Source organism: Hyla sarda, chromosome 1, assembly GCF_029499605.1.
Source record: "Hyla sarda isolate aHylSar1 chromosome 1, aHylSar1.hap1, whole genome shotgun sequence".
Lineage (NCBI taxonomy): Eukaryota > Metazoa > Chordata > Amphibia > Anura > Hylidae > Hyla > Hyla sarda.
In genome coordinates, this window is record NC_079189.1 from 174,697,468 (window position 1) to 174,721,568 (window position 24,101).

General features: G+C 44.7%; 1 long non-coding RNA gene across 1 annotated transcript; it reads left to right on the forward strand.

Annotated features, from left to right (window-relative positions):
* The first annotated feature begins 8,756 nt into the window (after positions 1-8,756).
* Positions 8,757-23,861, forward strand: LOC130303230 (uncharacterized). Its single transcript, XR_008853347.1, has 4 exons — positions 8,757-8,866; positions 14,319-14,472; positions 19,732-19,796; positions 23,729-23,861. It is a non-coding gene; the product is annotated as an uncharacterized LOC130303230 (long non-coding RNA).
* The last annotated feature ends 240 nt before the right edge of the window (positions 23,862-24,101 follow it).

Here is a 24,101-nt window from a genome sequence, read left to right on the forward strand (position 1 = left end):
TGTGTGACTGTGAGGGACAGCTGACCTTGGACCTATCAAATTAGGCTCCGCCCCCTGTCCATATAAGGGACACGGCGGCCATTTTAGTTTTTTCTCTTTGTTCCTGGGATGCCAAGCGAGCAACATCTTGTTACGCCGAGCGCTCCGGGTCCCCGCTCCTCCCCGGAGCGCTCGCTACACTCTCGCTACTGCAGCGCTCCGGTCAGATCCACTGACCCGGTGCGCTGCGATACCGCCTCCAGCCGGGATGCGATTCGCGATGCGGGTGGCGCCCGCTCGCGATGCGCACCCCGGCTCCCGTACCTGACTCGCTCTCCGTCGGTCCTGTCCCGGCGCGCGCGGCCCCGCTCCCTAGGGCGCGCGCGCGCCGGGTCTCTGCGATTTAAAGGGCCACTGCGCCGCTGATTGGCGCAGTGGTTCTAATTAGTGTGTTCACCTGTGCACTCCCTATTTATACCTCACTTCCCCTGCACTCCCTCGCCGGATCTTGTTGCCATTGTGCCAGTGAAAGCGTTTCCTTGTGTGTTCCTAGCCTGTGTTCCAGATCTCCTGCCGTTGCCCCTGACTACGATCCTTGCTGCCTGCCCCGACCTTCTGCTACGTCCGACCTTGCTTCTGTCTACTCCCTTGTACCGCGCCTATCTTCAGCAGTCAGAGAGGTTGAGCCGTTGCTAGTGGATATGACCTGGTCACTACCGCCGCAGCAAGACCATCCCGCTTTGCGGCGGGCTCTGGTGAAAACCAGTAGTGACTTAGAACCGGTCCACTAGCACGGTCCACGCCAATCCCTCTCTGGCACAGAGGATCCACCTCCTGCCAGCCGGCATCGTGACAGTAGATCCGGCCATGGATCCCGCTGAAGTTCCTCTGCCAGTTGTCGCCGACCTCACCACGGTGGTCGCCCAGCAGTCACAACAGATAGCGCAACAAGGCCACCAGCTGTCTCAACTGACCGTGATGCTACAGCAGCTACTACCACAGCTTCAGCAATCATCTCCTCCGCCAGCTCCTGCACCTCCTCCGCAGCGAGTGGCCGCTCCAGGCCTACGACTATCCTTGCCGGATAAATTTGATGGGGACTCTAAATTTTGCCGTGGCTTTCTTTCCCAATGTTCCCTGCACTTGGAGATGATGTCGGACCAGTTTCCTACTGAAAGGTCTAAGGTGGCGTTCGTAGTCAGCCTTCTGTCTGGAAAAGCTCTGTCATGGGCCACACCGCTCTGGGACCGCAATGACCCCGTCACTGCCTCTGTACACTCCTTCTTCTCAGAAATTTGAAGTGTCTTTGAGGAACCTGCCCGAGCCTCTTCTGCTGAGACTGCCCTGTTGAACCTGGTCCAGGGTAATTCTTCCGTTGGCGAGTACGCCGTACAATTCCGTACTCTTGCTTCAGAACTATCCTGGAATAATGAGGCCCTCTGCGCGACCTTTAAAAAAGGCCTATCCAGCAACATTAAAGATGTTCTGGCCGCACGAGAAATCCCTGCTAACCTACATGAACTCATTCATCTAGCCACTCGCATTGACATGCGTTTTTCCGAAAGGCGTCAGGAGCTCCGCCAGGATATGGACTTTGTTCGCACGAGGCGTTTTCTCTCCCCGGCTCCTCTCTCCTCTGGTCCCCTGCAATCCGTTCCTGTGCCTCCCGCCGTGGAGGCTATGCAGGTCGACCGGTTTCGCCTGACACCTCAAGAGAGGACACGACGCCGCATGGAGAATCTCTGCCTGTACTGTGCCGGTACCGAACACTTCCTGAAGGATTGTCCTATCCGTCCTCCCCGCCTGGAAAGACGTACGCTGACTCCGCACAAAGGTGAGACAGTCCTTGATGTCAACTCTGCTTCTCCACGTCTTACTGTGCCTGTGCGGATATCTGCCTCTACCTTCTCCTTCTCTACTATGGCCTTCTTGGATTCCGGATCTGCAGGAAATTTTATTCTGGCCTCTCTCATCAACAGGTTCAACATCCCGGTGACCAGTCTTGCCAGACCCCTCTACATCAATTGTGTTAACAATGAAAGATTGGACTGTACCATACGTTTCCGCACGGAGCCCCTCCTAATGTGCATCGGACCTCATCACGAGAAAATTGAGTTTTTGGTCCTCCCCAATTGCACTTCCGAAATTCTCCTTGGACTACCCTGGCTTCAACACCATTCCCCAACCCTGGATTGGTCCACTGGGGAGATCAAGAGTTGGGGCCCCTCTTGTTTCAAGGACTGCCTTAAACCGGTTCCCAGTACTCCTTGCCGTGACTCTGTGGTTCCCCCTGTAACCGGTCTCCCTAAGGCCTATATGGACTTTGCGGATGTTTTTTGCAAAAAACAAGCTGAGACTCTACCTCCTCACAGGCCTTATGACTGTCCTATTGACCTCCTCCCGGGCACTACTCCACCTCGGGGCAGAATTTATCCTCTCTCTGCCCCAGAGACTCTTGCTATGTCTGAGTACATCCAGGAAAATTTAAAAAAGGGCTTTATCCGCAAATCCTCCTCTCCTGCCGGAGCTGGATTTTTCTTTGTGTCCAAAAAAGATGGCTCCCTACGTCCTTGCATTGACTACCGCGGTCTTAATAAAATCACGGTAAAGAACCGCTACCCCCTACCTCTCATCTCTGAACTCTTTGATCGCCTCCAAGGTGCCCACATCTTTACCAAACTGGACTTAAGAGGTGCTTATAATCTCATCCGGATCAGAGAGGGGGATGAATGGAAAACGGCATTTAACACTAGAGATGGACACTTTGAGTATCTGGTCATGCCCTTTGGCCTGTGCAACGCCCCTGCCGTCTTCCAAGACTTTGTTAATGAAATTTTTCGTGATCTCTTATACTCCTGTGTTGTTGTATATCTGGACGATATCCTGATTTTTTCTGCCAATCTAGAAGAACACCGCCAGCATGTCCGTATGGTTCTTCAGAGACTTCGTGACAATCAACTTTATGCCAAGATGGAGAAATGTCTGTTTGAATGCCAATCTCTTCCTTTCCTAGGATACTTGGTCTCTGGCCAGGGACTACAAATGGATCCAGACAAACTCTCTGCCGTCTTAGATTGGCCACGCCCCTCCGGACTCCGTGCTATCCAACGTTTTTTGGGGTTCGCCAATTATTACAGACAATTTATTCCACATTTTTCTACCATTGTGGCTCCTATCGTGGCTTTAACCAAAAAGAATGCCAATCCTAAGTCATGGCCTCCTCAAGCGGAAGACGCCTTTAAACAGCTCAAGTCTGCCTTTTCTTCGGCTCCCGTGCTCTCCAGACCTGACCCATCTAAACCCTTCCTATTGGAGGTTGATGCCTCCTCAGTAGGAGCTGGAGCGGTCCTTCTACAAAAAAATTCTTCCGGGCATGCTGTTACTTGTGTTTTTTTTTCTAGGACCTTCTCTCCGGCGGAGAGGAACTACTCCATCGGGGATCGAGAGCTTCTAGCCATTAAATTAGCACTTGAGGAATGGAGGCATCTGCTGGAGGGATCAAGATTTCCAGTTATTATTTACACCGATCACAAGAACCTCTCCTATCTCCAGTCTGCCCAACGGCTGAATCCTCGCCAGGCCAGGTGGTCTCTGTTCTTTGCCCGATTTAATTTTGAAATTCACTTTCGGCCTGCCGATAAGAACATTAGGGCCGATGCTCTCTCTCGTTCCTCGGATGCCTCGGAAGTAGAGCTCTCTCCGCAACACATCATTCCTCCTGACTGCCTGATCTCCACTTCTCCAGCCTCCATCAGGCAAACTCCTCCAGGGAAGACCTTCGTCTCTCCACGCCAACGCCTCGGAATCCTCAAATGGGGTCACTCCTCCCATCTCGCAGGTCATGGGGGCATCAAGAAATCCGTGCAACTCATCTCTCGTTTCTATTGGTGGCCGACTCTGGAGACGGATGTCGTGGATTTTGTGCGAGCCTGCACTGTCTGTGCCCGGGATAAGACTCCTCGCCAGAAGCCCGCTGGTCTTCTTCATCCTCTGCCTGTCCCCGAACAGCCTTGGTCTCTGATTGGTATGGACTTTATTACAGACTTACCCCCATCCCGTGGCAACACTGTTGTTTGGGTGGTCGTTGATCGATTCTCCAAAATGGCACATTTCATCCCTCTTCCTGGTCTTCCTTCAGCGCCTCAGTTGGCAAAACAATTTTTTGTACACATTTTTCGTCTTCACGGGTTGCCCACGCAGATCGTCTCGGATAGAGGCGTCCAATTCGTGTTAAAATTCTGGAGGGCTCTCTGTAAACAACTCAAGATTAAATTAAACTTTTCTTCTGCATATCATCCTCAATCCAATGGGCAAGTAGAAAGAATTAACCAGGTCTTGGGTGATTATTTACGGCATTTTGTTTCCTCCCGCCAGGATGACTGGGCAGATCTTCTACCATGGGCCGAATTCTCGTATAACTTCAGAGTCTCTGAATCTTCCTCCAAATCCTCATTTTTCATGGTGTACGGCCGTCACCCTCTTCCCCCCCCTCCCTACTCCCTTGCCCTCTGGTTTGCCCGCTGTGGATGAAATATCTCGTGATCTTTCCACCATTTGGAAAGAGACCCAAAATTCTCTCTTACAGGCTTCATCACGCATGAAGAAGTTTGCTGATAAAAAAAGAAGAGCTCCCCCCATTTTTTCTCCTGGAGACAAGGTATGGCTCTCCGCTAAATATGTCCGCTTCCGTGTCCCTAGCTACAAGTTGGGACCACGCTATCTTGGTCCTTTCAAAATTTTGTGCCAGATTAATCCTGTCTCTTACAAACTTCTTCTTCCTCCTTCTCTTCGTATTCCTAATGCCTTTCACGTTTCTCTTCTTAAACCACTCATCATCAACCGTTTCTCTCCCAAACTTGTTTCTCCCACTCCTGTTTCCGGCTCCTCGGACATCTTCTCCGTAAAGGAGATACTGGCCTCCAAGAAGGTCAGAGGGAAAACTTTTTTTTTAGTCGATTGGGAGGGTTGTGGTCCTGAAGAGAGATCCTGGGAACCTGAGGACAATATCCTAGACAAAAGTCTGCTCCTCAGGTTCTCAGGCTCTAAGAAGAGGGGGAGACCCAAGGGGGGGGGTACTGTTACGCCGAGCGCTCCGGGTCCCCACTCCTCCCCGGAGCGCTCGCTACACTCTCGCTACTGCAGCGCTCAGGTCAGATCCACTGACCCGGTGCGCTGCGATACCGCCTCCAGCCGGGATGCGATTCGCGATGCGGGTGGCGCCCGCTCGCGATGCGCACCCCGGCTCCCGTACCTGACTCGCTCTCCGTCGGTCCTGTCCCGGCGCGCGCGGCCCCGCTCCCTAGGGCGCGCGCGCACCGGGTCTCTGCGATTTAAAGGGCCACTGCGCCGCTGATTGGCGCAGTGGTTCTAATTAGTGTGTTCACCTGTGCACTCCCTATTTATACCTCACTTCCCCTGCACTCCCTCGCCGGATCTTGTTGCCATTGTGCCAGTGAAAGCGTTTCCTTGTGTGTTCCTAGCCTGTGTTCCAGATCTCCTGCCGTTGCCCCTGACTACGATCCTTGCTGCCTGCCCCGACCTTCTGCTACGTCCGACCTTGCTTCTGTCTACTCCCTTGTACCGCGCCTATCTTCAGCAGTCAGAGAGGTTGAGCCGTTGCTAGTGGATACGACCTGGTCACTACCGCCGCAGCAAGACCATCCCGCTTTGCGGCGGGCTCTGGTGAAAACCAGTAGTGACTTAGAACCGGTCCACTAGCACGGTCCACGCCAATCCCTCTCTGGCACAGAGGATCCACCTCCTGCCAGCCGGCATCGTGACACATCTCTCTATAGAACCTGCGCTGCTAAAAACCGTGAGTTAAGCCCAAGCCTTGCAGCAACGGCCGATCCTTAGCAAATATAGAGTGTATCAATCCCCAAACACTCTGCGGAACCACCGGACCTAATCTACCCCTAAATCCGGATGGATCCACGCACCAATTACCTTGATTCTATTAACCTGCAAAAGACGTAAGGTCCGCAGCAACTGTCAGTCATTGAAGTCTATAGTGTATTGCAGAGACTGTAACTGTATTCTGAATGTACCGCAAGTTCCTAATGTTTGTTAACCAACAGAGATGGAGGCACATGAAGTTCAAGTTTACTTCAGTTCAAGTTTAACTCCAGTGTGGACCTTCAGTCATTACCTGCATACGCCTGTCGTTTCTGGGAAGGGCGGCGATAGGCCTGGCGTCACAAGTGACAGGGTTAATATTAACCCCTCATATACCGATACCATACCGCCACCATCATACACCCCCCCAAGGGCTACCACACATGTTAAATAGCTTTTTGGATATTGAGTTACATTCTACATAAATGTATGTCTAATTCTCTGTCAGTGTATGAAGCATACAGGTTTTTTACTTGCTAAAATGAATTCTTTGTGTTCTGGATAGAATGTAATAATTCCTTTTTGTCATCATGCATCATACATTATTAAATGTATGTAATAGGTGTTCAAGCTGGGAAAATAACAGTATGCGGGCACAAATATATGGCTCAGGGACACAAAACAATAACAACCTGGGCATTTGTACAATTTTTGTTTAAAATAAAGGTACTCTTTAAAGGAAAACAGTCACCCATTCACCCACACTAAACCTGATACACCGGGTTATAGTATGGGTGAACAGGAGACCGATGCAGGGTTTCGGACCAATATATGTACCTGCAGTCCAGCACCTGGTCCCTCTGAAGTTTGGCTTCTTTTAGCGCTGAATTGCACACTGGAGGCGGGCCTGCCGGCTGGATGTGAATGTGCATGATCGCTGGTCACGTGAGCACTTGTGCCTATTAAGTGCTCACATGACCAGCACCCATGAATATTCAAATCCAGCCCACGTCGCACTGCAGGTATGTATATATCGGACAGAAACCCCACATCAATCTCCTGTTCACCCACACTATAACCCGGTGTATCAGGTTTAGTGAGGGTAAACGGGTAACCATTTTCTTTTAATTATATGTTATCATATAACATATATGATATATATAAGAAAAGTCTTATTGGGCTACATTTATAAAGACTAGACATGTAAAAAAAGAAAATTGCAGCAGCACACTTGGTCAACAAAATGGAGGCTCTTAGCGCACTTTTTGATCAAAACGTGTCCCCCCATACACCACGCGGAGGTGGCCTCATATCGGATGGGACCCTAACACTAACTCACCTCTGCGGGCATACAGCCTCTGACTGGGTGACATGTTGGATCCACTATCAATCCAAACCACCTCCTGTGAAATAGGGGAGGGGATGCACGGCTACAGAGGGAGCCACTCCTCCCAAATTGCACAGCAAAAAAAAAAAATAAATGCACGCTGCTGTGGCAAGTACAAAACATGTAACAAAAGAAAATGGCAGCAGCACACTTGGTCAACAAAATGGAGGCTCTTAGCGCACTTTTTGATCAAAACGTGTCCCCCCATCCACCACGCGGAGGTGGCCTCATATCGGATGGGACCCTAACACTAACTCATCTCTGCTGGGCATACAGCCTCTGACTGGGTGACATGTTGGAATGCACTATCAATCCAAACCACCTCCTGTGAAATAGGGGAGGGGATGCACGGCTGCAGAAGGAGCCACTCTCCCCAAATTGCACAGCAAACAAAAAAAATTTAGCCAGCACCCCAACCCAATACACTGGTGCAAGCTGCTGTGGCAAAAAAGCAGTCCCCCCATCCACCACGCGGAGGTGGCCTCATATCGGATGGGACCCTAAGAGCCTCCATTTTGCTGACCAAGTGTGCTGCTGCCATTTAATTTTTTTACATGTTTTGTACTTGCCACAGCAGCATGCACCTGTGTATTGGGTTTAAGTGCTGGCTACATTTTTTTCTGTTTGTTTTTGCAGTGCATTTTGGGGGGAGTGGCTCCCTCTGTAGCCGTGCATCCCCTCCCCTATTTCACAGCAGGTGGTTTGGATTGATAGTGGATCCAACATGTCACCCAGTCAGAGGATGTATGCCCAGCAGAGGTGAGTTAGTGTTAGGGTCCCATCCGATACGAGGCCACCTCCTCGTGGTGGATGGGGGGACAAGTTTGGATCAAATAGTGTGCTAAGAGCCTCCATTTTGTTGACCAAGTGTGCTGCTGCCATTTTCTTTTTTTTTCTTTTTTTACATGTTTTATAAAGACTAGACATGTTTGGTTAGTTAAGGTAAAGAACTCAGTTGGCGTGATTTACACCACCTTGCTGCATACCCTACACATGCTGTGAAATGGGTCGGGGTGATGTTTTTCTATGGTCTTTCCAGTCTGGATTGATTGATGTCCCTGAGTGCTGGGGACATCATCTGAAGCTTGACACATTAGGGCATAGGCTTGACAATAGAAGGACATTACCTAGACACACTTTACAGCATGTTTAGGGGATTGAAGGCAATCTTCGAGATAGGATCTACGTGGTCTCATCTGTAGACTCTGCCCATTCTTTCCACTTTTAAATAGTTGAGCAATGACAAAAGTTGCAATTTTTACTGCTAAAATGTCTCACTTCAACATTTTGACATTTTTAGTACCACAGGTTTTGCCAAAAATTGGTGTAAACTGCTTAAAATTGGAGCCATTGTTTCCTGTAAAATAAGTGATATATGTTTTTTCTCTTGTTGCTTATAGCATTAGTGAAAATCTGCGCCAGTACATGTGTCTAATTTTGTGTCAATGTGATTGGTTTCAAGAGCAAACATAGAATGCATAGAACTAAAAGTCTTTTTTTCCCTAATGTTTGTTAACCAACAGAGATGGAGGCACATGAAGTCCCATAAATTAGCCCGCACCATCGAATGCAAATACAGCTGATGGATAAATGGTAAGAACAGGCAAGGTATGAGAAGAGACCTCCTTAAATGGCAGGAAAAGAACAATATTGAAAGAGAGCAAGGTAAAGCAAATACGTATGTTGCTTCTTTTGAATGTTTTAAATTTACTGCATCCATAAGTTAAAGTTCCCCTGTAATAAATAGAAGGAATAAATGTTACAGCACAATCCAATTGACATTACTAGCATTCTTTCCCAATTGCAATTGTGATAGTATGATCTCCAATCTATACATTGTTAGATGATTGTTGCTTCTTCAGTACACTTTTTAATATTGAGAAAAAAATAATAAAGCATAATGCAATGATATATAAATGTAAACCAATATTTTTTTTAAAGAATATGTAAATCATTGTATACTTGAGATTGTTTACTTGATATATATATATATATATATATATATATATATATATATCAAAATAAGCAAATTGTTATTCTTCTTTAAACATTTTCAAGTAGTTTGCAAGTATTTCCATTACCAGCAAACAGCAACCTGCATTAGCCAATCAAGTCTAGGAAGAATCATTACAATGTATAACATGCTGTCACATAATTCTGATACTGTATGCAGTCTGTAGGGTGTGCTAAAAAGAGTTATGTCAGTCAGTTACTCAGTGTAAGGCAGTGTTAATTTTAGACAGTGACGCTATCACAAAGTCTTTTTAGCCTATACAAGAAATATCCAACAAGGTCACTATTACTAATGTTTAGGAGACCTTTCAGGAGCTCTGGAAACTTAGATACCTGGAAAGCTGTACTGGGATTTTTCTCCTTCTCAAAGCAAAGCAGTCAGGGCAGGGACATGTCCTTAATGCCTATGGCAGGCATTTAGCAGATGTGACTGCAGATGCGCATGGCATGTCTGCTACAAGCAGCAACTGCTGCTCTTAAAGTGGCAGTGTCCCAAATGGCTGTATATACTTGCAACTGGCTTGCCCAGCTGCATACATTGGGAGAGGCAGAGCCACAGATGCTTAAAATGAAAAAACATAAAATAACATCTGATCCTGGTTCCAGGGACAGAATTTGTCTAGGGAAATTTGTCTGGGGACTATCCCTAGAAACTGGGGACATCTAGATACCTTAACTAAAGGGATAAAGTTTCTCTATGAGATAAACTATTGGGAGACTTATAGGTAATTATTGCCTATATTCCAAGGATATGTAAAGTAGCTTTCTCCCAGGAGGAAAAAAGCTTCCTCTCTAGCACCATCTTTTAGAGATAACATCCCTGTAAGTCACTGCGTGCCTGACTCTTGAGAAACTAAAGAAGAACTCCAGTACATACAGTCTTATCACCTATCCATAGGATAGGGGATAAGTGTCTGATCACAGGGGGTCCGAATGCTGGGACCTCTGGCGATCTCCTGCCGTAACACTGTATTTCCGGCTCTCCTATAGAGATACATGGAGGGGACATGACCCCCCACAATCAGACACTTACACCTCCAGAACATATGTGTATGTTACTTACTTACCTGTAAGCCATGACTGGGATTATAATAACCAAGCCAGAATTTCTCCCAAAAAAGGAAAGTTACTCATCTGTAGACATTAGGGGTTGTTGCCCCACAGATTTGTATATATATATATATATATATATATATATATATATATATATATAATTGTAGTGATAGTTTAAATATATTGGACAGAAAGGTCACAGATTGTCACTGATGACCCATTACAGCTTTATGAATTAACCCCTTCCCGCAGAATGTCATATATAAACGCCGGGTTGTGCAGTGCGTTCGCGCATACCGGCGTTTATAAATGACATTCAGTTAACCCGGCGATGCGCAGCATCGCACGGGTTAACTGGCAGAAGTCCCGCTGTTTCCAGCAGGGGACAACTTCTGCTTCACCCCCCAGGACCATCCATTGATGGCCCTGGTCAGCGATCACTGTGATTGGTCCCTGTGGACCAATCACAGTGATCTGGGGTGAAAGTTCAGATCCCCCGCACTGCCCGCCCCTGGAAGTCGGGCAGAATGGGGGACAAAGGCTGCGGGGGCTCGCGGGGACCTGCGGCACCCCCCCCCCCCCTGTGAATGTACAGGGTACATTCACATGGGCGAGGCTTTTACAGTGGGTTTCTCGCATCTTGAGATGCAGCAAATTTTGCGTCGGGAAACTCGCTGTAATCCCCCGCCCATGTGACTGTACCCTAAAAACACTACACTACACTAACACAAAATAAAATAAAAAGTTAAAAACACTACATATACACATACCCCTACACAGCCCCCCTCCCCCAATAAGAACGTCCGGTACACCACTGTTTCCAAAGCAGAGCCTCCAGCTGTTGAAAAACAACAACTCCCAGTATTGCCGGACAGCCGTTGACTGTCCACGCATGCTGGGAGTTTTGCAACAGCTGGAGGCACCCTGTTTGGGAATCACTGGCGTAGAATACCCCTATGTCCACCCCTATGCAAATCCCTAATTTAGGCCTCAAATGCACATGGCGCTCTCACTTTGGAGCCCTGTCGTATTTCAAAGCAACAGTTTAGGGTGACATATGGGGTATCGCCGTACTCGGGAGAAATTGTGTTACAAGGTTTGGGGGGCTTTTTCTTCTTTAACCCTTCATGAAAAGGAAATGTTGGGGTCTACACCAGAATTTTAGTGTAAAAAAATTAAATTTTTTACACTAACATGCTGATGTTGCCCTATACTTTACATTTTCACAAGAGGTAAAAGGGAAAAAAGCCCTCCAAAATTTGTAATGCAACTTCTCCCGACTACGGAGATACCCCATATGTGAGCGCAAAGTGCTCTGGGGGCGCACAACAAGGCCCAGAAGGGAGAGCGCACCATGTACATTTGAGGTGATTTGCACAGGGGTGGCTGATTGTTACAGCGGTTTTGACAAACGCAAAAAAAACAAAACCCCACATGTGACCCCATTTCGGAAACGACACCCCTCACGGAATGTAATGAGGGGTGCAGTGAGAATTTACCCCCCACAGGTGTCTGATGGATCTTTGGAACAGTGGTCCGTGAAAATGAAAACTTGTACAGCCCACTGTTCCAAAGATCTGTCAGACACCAGTGGGGGGCAAATGCTCACTGTACCCCTTGTTACGTTCCTCAAGGGGTCTCGTTTCCAAAATGGTATGCCATGTGTTTTTTTTTTGCTGTTCTGGCACCAGAGGGGCTTCCTAAATGCGATATGCCCCCCGAGCAAAATTTGCTCTCAAAAAGCCAAATATGACTCCTTCTCTTCTGAGCATTGTAGTTCGCCCATAGTGCACTTCAGGTCAATTTATGGGGTACCTCCATACTCAGAAGAGAAGGGGTTACAAATATTGGGGGGTATTTCCTGCTATTAACCCTTGCAAAAATGTGAAATTTGGGGGGAAACACACATTTTAGTGGAATTTTTTTTTTTTTTTTTTTACATATGCAAAAGTCGTGAAACTCCTGTGGGGTAATAAGGCTCACTTTATTCCTTGTTATGTTCCTCAAGGGGTCTAGTTTCCAAAATGGTATGCCATGTGTTTTTTTTTTTTTGCTCTTCTGGCACCATAGGGGCTTCCTAAATGCGACATGCCCCCCGAGCAAAATTTGCTCTCAAAAAGCCAAATATGACTCCTTCTCTTCTGAGCATTGTAGTTCGCCCATAGTGCACTTCAGGTCAACTTATGGGATACCTCCATACTCAGAAGAGAAGGGGTTACAAATATTGGGGGGTATTTCCTGCTATTAACCCTTGGAAACATGTGAAATTTTGGGGGAAACACACATTTTAGTGGGAAAAAATTTTTTTTTTTACATATGCAAAAGTCGTGAAACACCTGTGGGGTATTAAGGCTCACTTTATTCCTTGTTATGTTCCTCAAGGGGTCTAGTTTCCAAAATGGTATGCCATATGAGGGTTTTTTGCTGTTCTGGCACCATAGGGGCTTCCTAAATGCAACATGCCCCCCAAAAACCATTTCAGAAAAACGTACTCTCCAAAATTCCCTTATCACTCTTTCCCTTCTGAGCCCTCTACTGCGCCCGCCGAACAATTTACATAGACATATGAGGTATGTACTCACTCGAGAGAAATTGGGCTAAAAACATAAGTATACATTTTCTCCTTTTACCCCTTGTAAAAATTCAAAAATTGGGTCTACAAGAACATGCGAGTGTAAAAAATGAAGATTGTGAATTTTCTCCTTCACTTTGCTTCTATTCCTGTGAAACACCTAAAGAGTTAAAATGATGACTGAATGTCATTTTGAATACTTTGGGGGGTGCAGTTTTTATAATGGGGTCTTTTGTGGGGTATTTCTAATATGAAGACCCTTCAAATCCACTTCAAACCTGAACTGGTCCCTGAAAAATAGTGAGTTTGAAAATTTTGTGAAAAATTGGAAAATTGCTGCTGAACTTTGAAGCCCTCTGGTGTCTTCCAAAAGTAAAAACTCGTCACTTTTATGATGCAGACATAAAGTAGACATATTGTATATGTGAATAAAAATTTTTTTTATTTGTAATATACATTTTCCTTACAAGCAGAGAGCTTCAAAGTTAGAAAAATGCTAAATTTTCAAATTTTTCATCAAATTTTAGAATTTTTCACAAGGATAGGATGCAAGTTACCACAAAAATTTACCACCATGTTAAAGTAGAATATGTCACAAAAAACAATCTCGGAATCAGAATGATAACTAAAAGCATTCCAGAGTTATTAATGTTTAAAGTGACAGTGGTCAGATGTGCAAAAAACGCTCTGGTCCTTAAGGCCAAAATGGGCTTGGTCCTGAAGGGGTTAAAACCCATTTACGGATGCCTCCAAACTTGGCCCTTCTATGGGAATTGCTGCAAAATTTGAAATAAACATTAAGATATTGTCCCACAATACATCTGTATAGTGAATTTACCGTTTATTTCTGCTCCGCACATTTCTTTTTAAATCATTTTAAGGGAACAATGATAAGTGGGCTACTGATTCAAGCTTTACATTGAGTATTGTCAGCGTTGAAATGTTCTTTTGTGGCAGAGAATGTTTTGCATTCACTAAAATATGTCCCTACAGGAGCAGTTAATAGCTTTTCAATTTCACATTGAGAAAACTTAGCAGGCAATTGTTCCCATGTATCAATGAATTCCTTGCTCTAAGTGACATTTACAAATGACCAAGTTGATGGGAGACTGGTTCTCTTAGGCAACGCAGTATCTCTTACTAACAGTGGGGACAGGAACCACTTTGTGACAAGCCTGACCCTTCAATGTATTAAAACTGAATATGCCTGTATTCATACTGTATACAGGGCTCGCTAAAGGATTCATTTGTTCCAGGAGAATCGCCGAGTTGAAAATTTTGCAACAAGAGACCAAAAATGCACACACATATATATATATATATATATATATATATATATATAAAATGTTCAAATTTCCACTCAAGATTACAAAAATATGAAGATAGATGAACAATAAGAACACTTACATATAAAAAAATAATAATAATAATAATAATAATAATTAAAAAGAAGCGTATTTGAAATTTTTTGTTCTCCAGAGTACCCCTTTAAAAGTAAACATGTAAAAGCCTATTACCGTGTCTGGCAAATATTTTCGATGTCCTAGAACACAGAAGAAATATAATTGGCTTGTGACAGGAGAATTATGCAGTAAGATCGGAAATCGTTACTACAGCTTTACTACCAGAAAAGGTCAGTACGGTATACTATTACATTACAGTACATATAGTTTCCCTTGTGAGACTATGATGGACAGGTTTTTTTTTTTTGGCTTGATGAAAGTAAGCAAGGAGAGGCAATGGGAAATGACTGAAGATTACGTTAAAGAGGGTGGCTGAGGGAATCTCAGAGGTGTTCTGTATGTGACGTATCCCATTCTCAGGTAAAGACATATTGAGTGAAGGACTGGTCCTAGTTTTTATCAGCTTCAGTTTTTATCCTATGAGAATAATTGAAAGTGTGAATATGCTTTTTATTGTTCCAGTTTGTTAAGGGACTTCAAGAGGAAAATGAACCTTCCTGTACACAGCTGTACTGGCTATGCCAGATAGTATTGCTTATGCATGGTTTCAATATCAGATTGCCAGAGAGATATTATTGACATATTAAGAGCAACAATGTCTAGACATAAATGAAAACACATTATTAATGATAAAATCATAATGAAATAGATCCCTCCTTTAGGACTGAACCAGGATAAGTTAGAGAAACTTATTTCTCAGATTTGTTGTTACCCAAAAAATGTTATATTCTTATATCTTGTGTTTACAAAGTACACAATGGCCCTGATTTACTAAGAGTGGAGTGTAGGTTTTGTTGTGTTGTTTGCTGTTCCAACCTTTTTTTTCATGGTATTTACTAATTTACTCCACTTTCGGAAATGTTATACATGCTTTAAAGTGTAGGGTTGTCTTACCAGAAAAGACGAGTGATTTTGGATGAAATGTAGGGAACACGCCCCTTTTCCTGAAAACCACGCCCATTTTGTAGTTTTTTTTTTTCACTCAGAGTGTTTCAGATTCTGTAGAGTTTTTTATGTTGCACATTCTGTCCCACGGTCCATGTGACAGAATTAAGGCACACGACCTGACAGAGTGGGAATGCTATTAGTAAATCAGGCCCATTGTGTATAGCAAGTTCAAATAGTTGGTGCCTGTACAGACAGTTGATTTCCCATCCCATAGTGTTCATTTTACCAAATGATATATTATATATATTGTCTTAGAAGACATATACATGCTTAGTTGTTGTTGCACAGTAAATGTAAAACCTTTAAAAAAAACAATGGACTTGAAATTAATCCTATATGGACAAAATCCTATAAGAACAACACACTTTCTGAAACAGTTACTGTGAATATGATCATCATGGGTATAGTTTCTACTTAAAAAAATAAGTAGATTAAAAAAAATATATATATTATATTTATATGACATTGAATTCTTACCTCGATATGGTCTTTTATAAATGTGAAGTCACATGGGTAGATGTCCCTTGGTTGTTACTATTTTTTGTCACTGCAGGCATGTACATATTATTAATAAACATTATTTACATTGGAAAATCAACTTGCTAAACACTTTATAATATTGGGGTAACACTGTGCAGCAATTATTGTAGACAGTGCAGAACAGACAGGTGAAACCTTACTCATACAAGTTCACTATCTATTAGACAGACATTCGGCTTGTATGCTTGTAACGATCCGGACTGGTAGCAGAAAACGGTACTGGTAGTGGATCCTCTGTGTCAGTGAGGGAATGGCGTGGACCGTACCGGAGGATCGGTTCTAAGTAGTTACTGGTATTCACCAGAGCCCGCCGCAAAGCGGGATGGTCTTGCTGCGGCGGTAACTACCAGGTAGTCGTTAGCAACGGGTTCAGCAACGGGCAAGGAATACACAGTAAACGCTTTCTCTTGGGCACTGAGGCAACACAAAGATCCGGCAAGGGCAGGAAGGTACAGGGTACATTTATAGGAGGAGAGGACAAGGATTGGGCCAGGCACCAATCAATGGTGCACTGGCCCTTTAAATTTTACACAGCCGGCGCGCGCGCGCCCTATAGTGCAGGGACGCGCGCGCCGGGAACCATATGACAAGGGAACAAGGGAGAGAGCCGGAGCGGGCACCGGTAAGTAAGGATGGGACTCGGGCCGTGCTCGGGGACAGCCCGCAGCACGGACCGCGTCCCTGCCGGTGACAGAAGCGGAGTGTCCCCGGTCAGAGAGTCTGACCGGGGCACTCAGCGGGGACAAACGCGGTGAGCGCTCCGGTCCACGATCAGAAACTGGAGCGCTCAACGTTACAATGCTATTATAGAAGAGTGTGACATGCCAATCATTGGCATACACATTATTGTATTGGACCCCTGGCATATCATGTGTATTGGATACTTTCTCCCATATGTCTTTTAAATCAAAAGGTAGTTCAAATAACAATAGTGTAAAAAGGGGAGGCAGTCCTGCTAGGCTAGGTCAGAGTAAAAGATATAAGGTCAAAAGTTGGAAGAAAGAGAGAGAGAAAAAAGAAAACGTGTCTAAAATAGCATAAAATGATAAAATTTATTTGGAAAAATGATGTGAGGTCTGCGGCAGGGCCCTTGTTGCAGACTGGTCACTAGATAAAATGGTTACAATGGTATAAAATGCTAAAAATATAAAATATACACAGTGGTATTGCACTTCACTAATTGAACAATGAGACAATAAAAGTGGGGCAATGGGACAGTGCAAACAGTATCTGTTAGTTATACTGTAAAGTCATATTATAAGAGCCAGGATTAATCCAGATGAAAGTACATAGCAAAAAAGTTGATAATCCAATAAGGCAAATTTTCGGTAGCTCTGGAGCCTCCCAGATTGGGGCCCACTATAAACGTTTTTAGGTGCAGAGATACAGGCGATGCCCCCTCTACCCCGACGGCATGGGGACTGAATGCAAGAGGGCAATCACTATACAGTTCAGGCACTTAGTGCCTCTTACCGGCTACAGTGTGCACAGTCAGGTGAGTGCAGCTGTGCTTGCGATCCGGATACACGTCCCTCTGTCCCGGCGGCACGGGAGAAATGTAGGAGGGGTGATATGATCCGGTGCTGGGGGTCGGAGATGATGGCTGGGAAGCAGCGTGTGGCAGCGCTGTGAAGCCTAGCGGTCGTAGCAGCGTATGGCAATGCTGGAGGTATCCTCTCTACCCCGACGGCACGCGTTTTGGGGAACTGCGTCCCCTTTTTCAATGGTGGAGGTTCCGGAAGACTGTAATACAGTCTTCCTGAACCTCCACCATTGAAAAAGGGGATGCAGTTCCCCGAAACACGTCTGGTGTTAAGACAACCCTGCACATCATCTGAGACAATCGTTACTGCATTGCCGGTCCTCACCTACTCTCTCACCTGCTCCCCGTGCCGTCGGGGTAGAGAGGATACCTCCAGCGTTGCCATACGCTGCTACGACCGCTAGGCTTCACAGCGCTGCCACACGCTGCTTCCCAGCCATCATCTCCGACCCCCAGCACCGGATCATATCACCCCTCCTACATTTCTCCCGTGCCGCCGGGACAGAGGGACGTATATCCGGATCACAAGCACAGCTGTACTCACCTGACTGTGCACACTGTAGCCGGTATGAGGCACTAAGTGCCTGAACTGTATAGTGATTGCCCTCTTGCATTCAGTCCCCGTGCGTCGGGGTAGAGGGGGCATCTCCGGTATCTCTGCACCTAAAAGCATTTATAGTGGGCCCCAATCTGGGAGGCTCCAGAGCTACCGGAAATTTGCGTTATTGGATTATCAACTTTTTTGCTATGTACTTTAATCTGGATTAATCCTGGCTCTTATAATATGACTTTACAGTATAACTAAACAGATACTGTTTGCACTGTCCCATTGCCCCACTTTCATTGTCTCATTGTCCAATTAGTGAAGTGCAATACCACTGTGTATATTTTACATTTTTAGCGTTTTATACCATTGTAACCATTTTATCTAGTGACCAGTCTACGACAAGGGCCCTGCCACAGACCTCACATCATTTTTCCAAATAAATGTTATCATTTTATGCTATTTTAGACACGTTTTCTCTCTCTCTCTCTCTTTCTTCTAATTTTTGACCTTATATATTTTACTCTGACCTAGCCTAGCAGGACTGCCTCCCCTTTTTATACTATTAGTACTCTTTCTTCGCACATGGGTATGTGCAACGCAGTGTCCTCGGTATAGGTTTTCTCTTTTTACGTTGAGCTCTCACATTTTTTTAAATATAGTTCAAATAACAGCTCAAGAAAGAGGAGAAAAATTCAGAATGGACCATTTAAAAGTGGAAATGTAAAGAAAATTATTGCACAGGCTCTAAAATGCAATATTTCTATGCCACTAAGGCTGGTATCACATTATGATTCTATCCTCCGTGACACGTTTACATTGTGTCAAAGTGTCAAAATAGGATGCAAACATGTAAGGGCACAGATAGCAATGGCCACATTGTCTTTAACCCTTTGCCGACACACAACAAACATATAAGTTGCAGGGTTACATGATTATCACGTCTCCTGACACAGTGATCAGGCCGAGATGGCTGCTGTAAAAAGTAGCCAGGGACCTGGCACTAATTGCCGACATCAGTGATAACCCTTCAGATGCAGTGATCAATACTGATGATAGCATCTAAAGTACCTGAGGGGCTAGATTGTTATAAATAGTTCTCTGTGCGTACTTAAGAAAATGTTAAGAAAAAAAAAAGTATTGAAATATATATTTAAAAAAAAAAAAAGTGAATCGGCCCCTCCCCAATAAAAGAAATGAAAACATCCCTTTTTCCCATTTTCCAAATAAAAAATAAATAAATAAGTAAACATACTTGGTATCACCACATGCAGAAGTGGTACAGATTAAAAACTACAGATCATGGTGCAAAAATTGAGCCATCATACAGCCCTGTATATTGAAAAATAGAAAGGTTTTAGGGGTCAGATTAGGGAAATTTTAAGCATATTTATTTTGTTTCAAAGGTTTGGCTGTTTAAAAAAAAAACAGTACAAAAAAAAAGAAAAGAATGTAAGCATAGTTTTAATTGTATGGAGTCACAGAACAAAGAGAACATGTCAGTTTTACTGTAAAGTATACTGTGTAAAAACAAAAGTTGCAAAATTGCAGTTTTATTTTCAATTTCCTCCACAAATAGTGTATTTTTGGCTGTATATGCCATACATTTAATGATAAAATTAAAGGTGTTATTACAAAGTACAGTTAGTTGCACAAAAAAACAAGCCCATTATAGCTTAAGAATTGTGTCCCTTCTATGTTACCCCCACTAGGTTTATAGCCAGACTAGTTCTGGCTTTTTTCTTGGCCCTTATGGCCACCTTCTTTAGTCCCTGTGTTCTCGCGTCTATACGTCAGCTGTTCTTTCGTTTTTTCCACTTTTACTCATTTCTTCCATTATCTTTTCTTTTACAGGCCTCTGGATTCATACTATTCCCTTCCTTACGAGACAGACATCCGTATGATCCCTGGGCATCTTGGTGAGTGTTCCATTTTCCCCATCACCTGATATGGCAGTTGATATCAAAGTAGCCACTCTTAATGTGAAGGGTTTCAATACCCCTGAAAAATGGGCTCAGACCCTTTATTCTTTCCATAAGCAGAGGGTTCACATTCATGCGCTACAAGAAACACCCTTTTTTTTAAAGTTTATTTCTTAAAGAAACACACTTTAAAGAAGGTCACCTCCCCAATCTTAATAACCAGTACTACCCTCAATGATTTCACAGCACCAATCCCGAAGCCAAGATCAAAGGTGTATCCATCACTTTTAACAGATCCCTTCCCATGACTGTTGCCTCCTCCATGACTGACCCCAATGCTATATACATCTTTGTCAACTGTTCAATCTCAGACCAGCGGTTCACCATAGGCTCCATCTATGCCCCCAACCAATCTCAGATACCCTTTTTAATCCGCATACTTGACGCTCTGACTACCTTCGCCACCAGCAACATCATCCTGTGTTGTGACCTGAACATACCCCTCTTTCCCTCTGTCGACACCTCTACAGGCCAATCCACTATCTCACATAGCAAACTGTGCGCCCTTCACCATATATTAAACACCCTGCAACTTAGTGACATATGGCGAACGCTGCACCCCCAAGATCGCAATTATACATTTTATTCCCAGCCTAGACAGTAATACAGTAGAATAGATTATATATACTTCCTTCACCACCTTCTACCAGCAATCTCTACCACCATCATTTGTGTGGTCACACTCTCCGACCATGCTCCATTTTTTTGTTCCTTCTCACTCCCCTCTTTTGCCAAACTCCATTCTTCATGGAAGCCGAACGAGTCATTGCTTCTGGATGCTTTCTGCCTCTAAAACTCAGGGACTCTATTACTCAATTTGAGCTCGACCATGCTTCTGACCCCACTACTCCTGCCATGAAGTGGGATGCCCTGAAATTAGTTCTTAGAGGTGTTTTAATGAAAAAGGCGGCCTCGGACAAATTTTTTAAACTAATGCAATCACTTCTCACACTAGAGACTCAACATAAGCAGACATAGCAGGATCAGGTATACTGGGAATTAATTTGGGTCTAACATGAGCTTTTGGTGATGAACACGAAGCATCGTCATTACAGACAGTTGACAGGAAAGGTTTTTTACAAGTGGAGTAATAAATCAGGCCATTTGCTAGCCTCTGCTCTTAGGGAAAAACTAACCTCCACATTCATACCCATGACTCGTACAGCTTCCAGCTCCACTCCTACCTTACCCAGGACATTCTATCTGCATTCCACAGATACTACACTAATTTGTATAACTTGCCTAAAACCTCAGACATGTCTGCACCCTCGCCCACTTCCCCATCCCTGCAACAATATATCACATCAACAGCACTACCACGTCTCCCTCAAGAAATAATACAGACACTGGAATCCCACTTCTCCCCTGAGGAACTGGAATTAGCCCTACTGGCGGATAAAAGCCCGGACTGATACACAGCAAACTTTTATGAGACTCTTAAGGCTGAGTTGCTTTCTCCACTACTCACGGCCTTCAACACCGTCTAGCCCAAGTCCCCTCTCCCCCCAACCTTTATGCATGCCTTCGTCACAGTAATACCTAAAGAGGGTAAGGACCCCCTGCTCTACCCCAGATATAGGGGTCGTCGTAAAATTCCATTGTTACTGCTATTGTAACTTCTTGGTGGCTACACTAACACAAATTGGCCTGGGAGACATGATAATGGCACACATAATGGCCTTATACTCCAACCCCAAGCCCAGATCCGTGTCAATGGCCAGCTCTTCATCCCCTTTGATATCCGTAATGGCACAAGGCAGGGATGTCCCCTGTCTCCACTTTTGTATGTCCTCTGTATGGAGCACCTCTTATAGACATACAACAACATACTAACATACAGGGGATATCAGTACCGCCGTGCCACTACAAATGTTCGGCCTTTGTCAATGACCTCCTTTTATTCCTGTCCACTCCGAATATGTCTGTCCTGATGCATATCTGTATCCGATGATCCTTCAATAAAGTACCTGGTTTTACTGCACCGAACGTTGGACATACATTTTTCTGCCTTTACTGATTCGGTCCAGGGACACTGCCGGCCAGTCTGGGCGTTTGTGTTGGCGGTATGAGAGAGAGAGCTGTCTACACAGTGTGTTTACTCCGCACGTGTCTCTTCCTTCCCTCTTGGTCGATTCTCTAGTTATAGCAACTACAAAGTCAATCCCTCCAAGGGTGAAGCATTGAATATTACTATTCCCGCCCATGCCCTCAGGGTCCTAAAAACCTCTTATCCCTTCAAGTGGCAAATACGATCCTTGAAATACCTAGGTGTTCAGGTCCCCATTGATCCAGCTGACTCATAATGCCTCAACTCCCCCCCCCCCCCCCACACACACACTTTCTACAGGTGCTGCGGTTCAGATTTGGCCAGACAGGAGCGCAGAGATTTCTCATGGTTGGGCAGGATCAACATTTTCAAAATGAACGTTCTTCCTCGCCTTTTATATCTCTTCTCGGGAATACCAGTTTACTTGCCACGCTCTTTCTTCTGGGAGGTCACTGCGCTCCAGGCTGGCTTTGTCTGGGCTCATCATCACTAGTGTTGAGCGGCATAGGCCATATTGGAATTCGCGAATATTCGTGAATATATGGACGAATATTCGTCATATATTCGCGAATATTCGCATATCCGTAATATTCTCGATTTATTTTCACATATGTGAAAATTTGGGCATGCGAAAATTAATATATGCGAAAATTAGCATATACCTTAATTCATATAAGCGAAAATTCGCACTCCGGGCTCACACAGTAGTATTAGAGCCTTCTTTACACCACACAAGCTGGAAGCAGAAAGAGATGATCACTGTGATGTGTAATGTGAAAAAAAAAAATTAAGTAAAAAAAAAATAAAAATGAATATTTGTAATTACGAATATATAGTGCTATATTCGCGAATTCGCGAATAAAATTCGCATTGCGAATATTCGCGAGCAACACTAATCATCACCCCTGCTTAGCAAGGCATATCTTGATTAGAAAGAAGAGAGAGGGTGGCCTGACCCTCCCAGACTTTACATCACATTACCTAGCGGCAATTCTTGGATAGTTTTCCCCACAGGTCTGCAAAACAATGGGTGACTTTTGAGTATAAGATATAAGATGCACTGACTTGAAGGGTTTCCCTAGATATCCCACCGATAACAGATTCGGTACTTAGGGCTCATAAAACATACCTGTCTCGCCTGCCTCTTTTTTCTTCTTATCCTTCCATGGGGAGGAGGCAACGACATTCGGGGACCTTCTGATGCCTTCAGAATTAAAGTCTCTCCCTCACCTGCTGAGGGATCCCCTCCATCGATAACACACAATTTCCAATACTTCCAACTAAAGCATTTCTACAGAGCACATGGATGTCAACTAGACCCTGACGCCTTTCGAACGCCTTTGTACGTCCACTTCCTCCACCTATCGGACTATTAGCACAGTGTATGCTCACCTATTAGATGTCTTTACGACAGACCCCCTGTCCTTTTGTTCAGAATGGGGGAGGGAATTACAATGTCCCTTCTCTGATGAGAAATGGAGGAAAGCCTTCTCGTGGTGTCATCGGTCTTCCACTTCATGCAAGGTTCAGGAAACCAACTGCAAAATCATGACAAGATGGTACAGAGTTCCCATCAGATGAGCTCACATTTACCAGAATGTTCCTGATATTTGATGGCATTGTGGAGAACCAGGAAGCACCATGACACATATTTGGTTGGACTATCCGGCCCTTGATCCTTTCTGGACTCAGGCCCTTGACATTATGCCCAAGTTAACATCTTCTTTACTCCCTAAAACAACTAAACCGATCCTCTTATTCATAGTTCCTGGTTGCATGCCCACATCTACAGCTTGCTTACTCCATTTCCTATTACTTGCAGTCAGAACTGTGATCCCTCGCTTATGGAAATCAACAACACCCCCTCTATATCGTCATGGCTTCATGAGGTATTGCACCTGTATAGGATGGAGGAGCTGCTGGCTGACTCTCGGAGCCAACTGGATACATTTTCGTGCAATTTGGTGGCCCTGGACAGATTTTCTGTCCTCCGCTGACTTTGAAACTCTACACCTCAATAAGTAGCCCTCCTTCACATCTATGTGTTCCTCCTGCCATACTGCATTGCACTGCGGATGCCTGGGGATCTCCAGAATTGGTCTGAAAGCAAGGAACCTATCTCTGTTCTCTCTGGCAACTTTTTTTCTCCCTGCTTGGGTCTTCTTTCCCACTTTTTCTTTCCCTCCCTGCTCCCT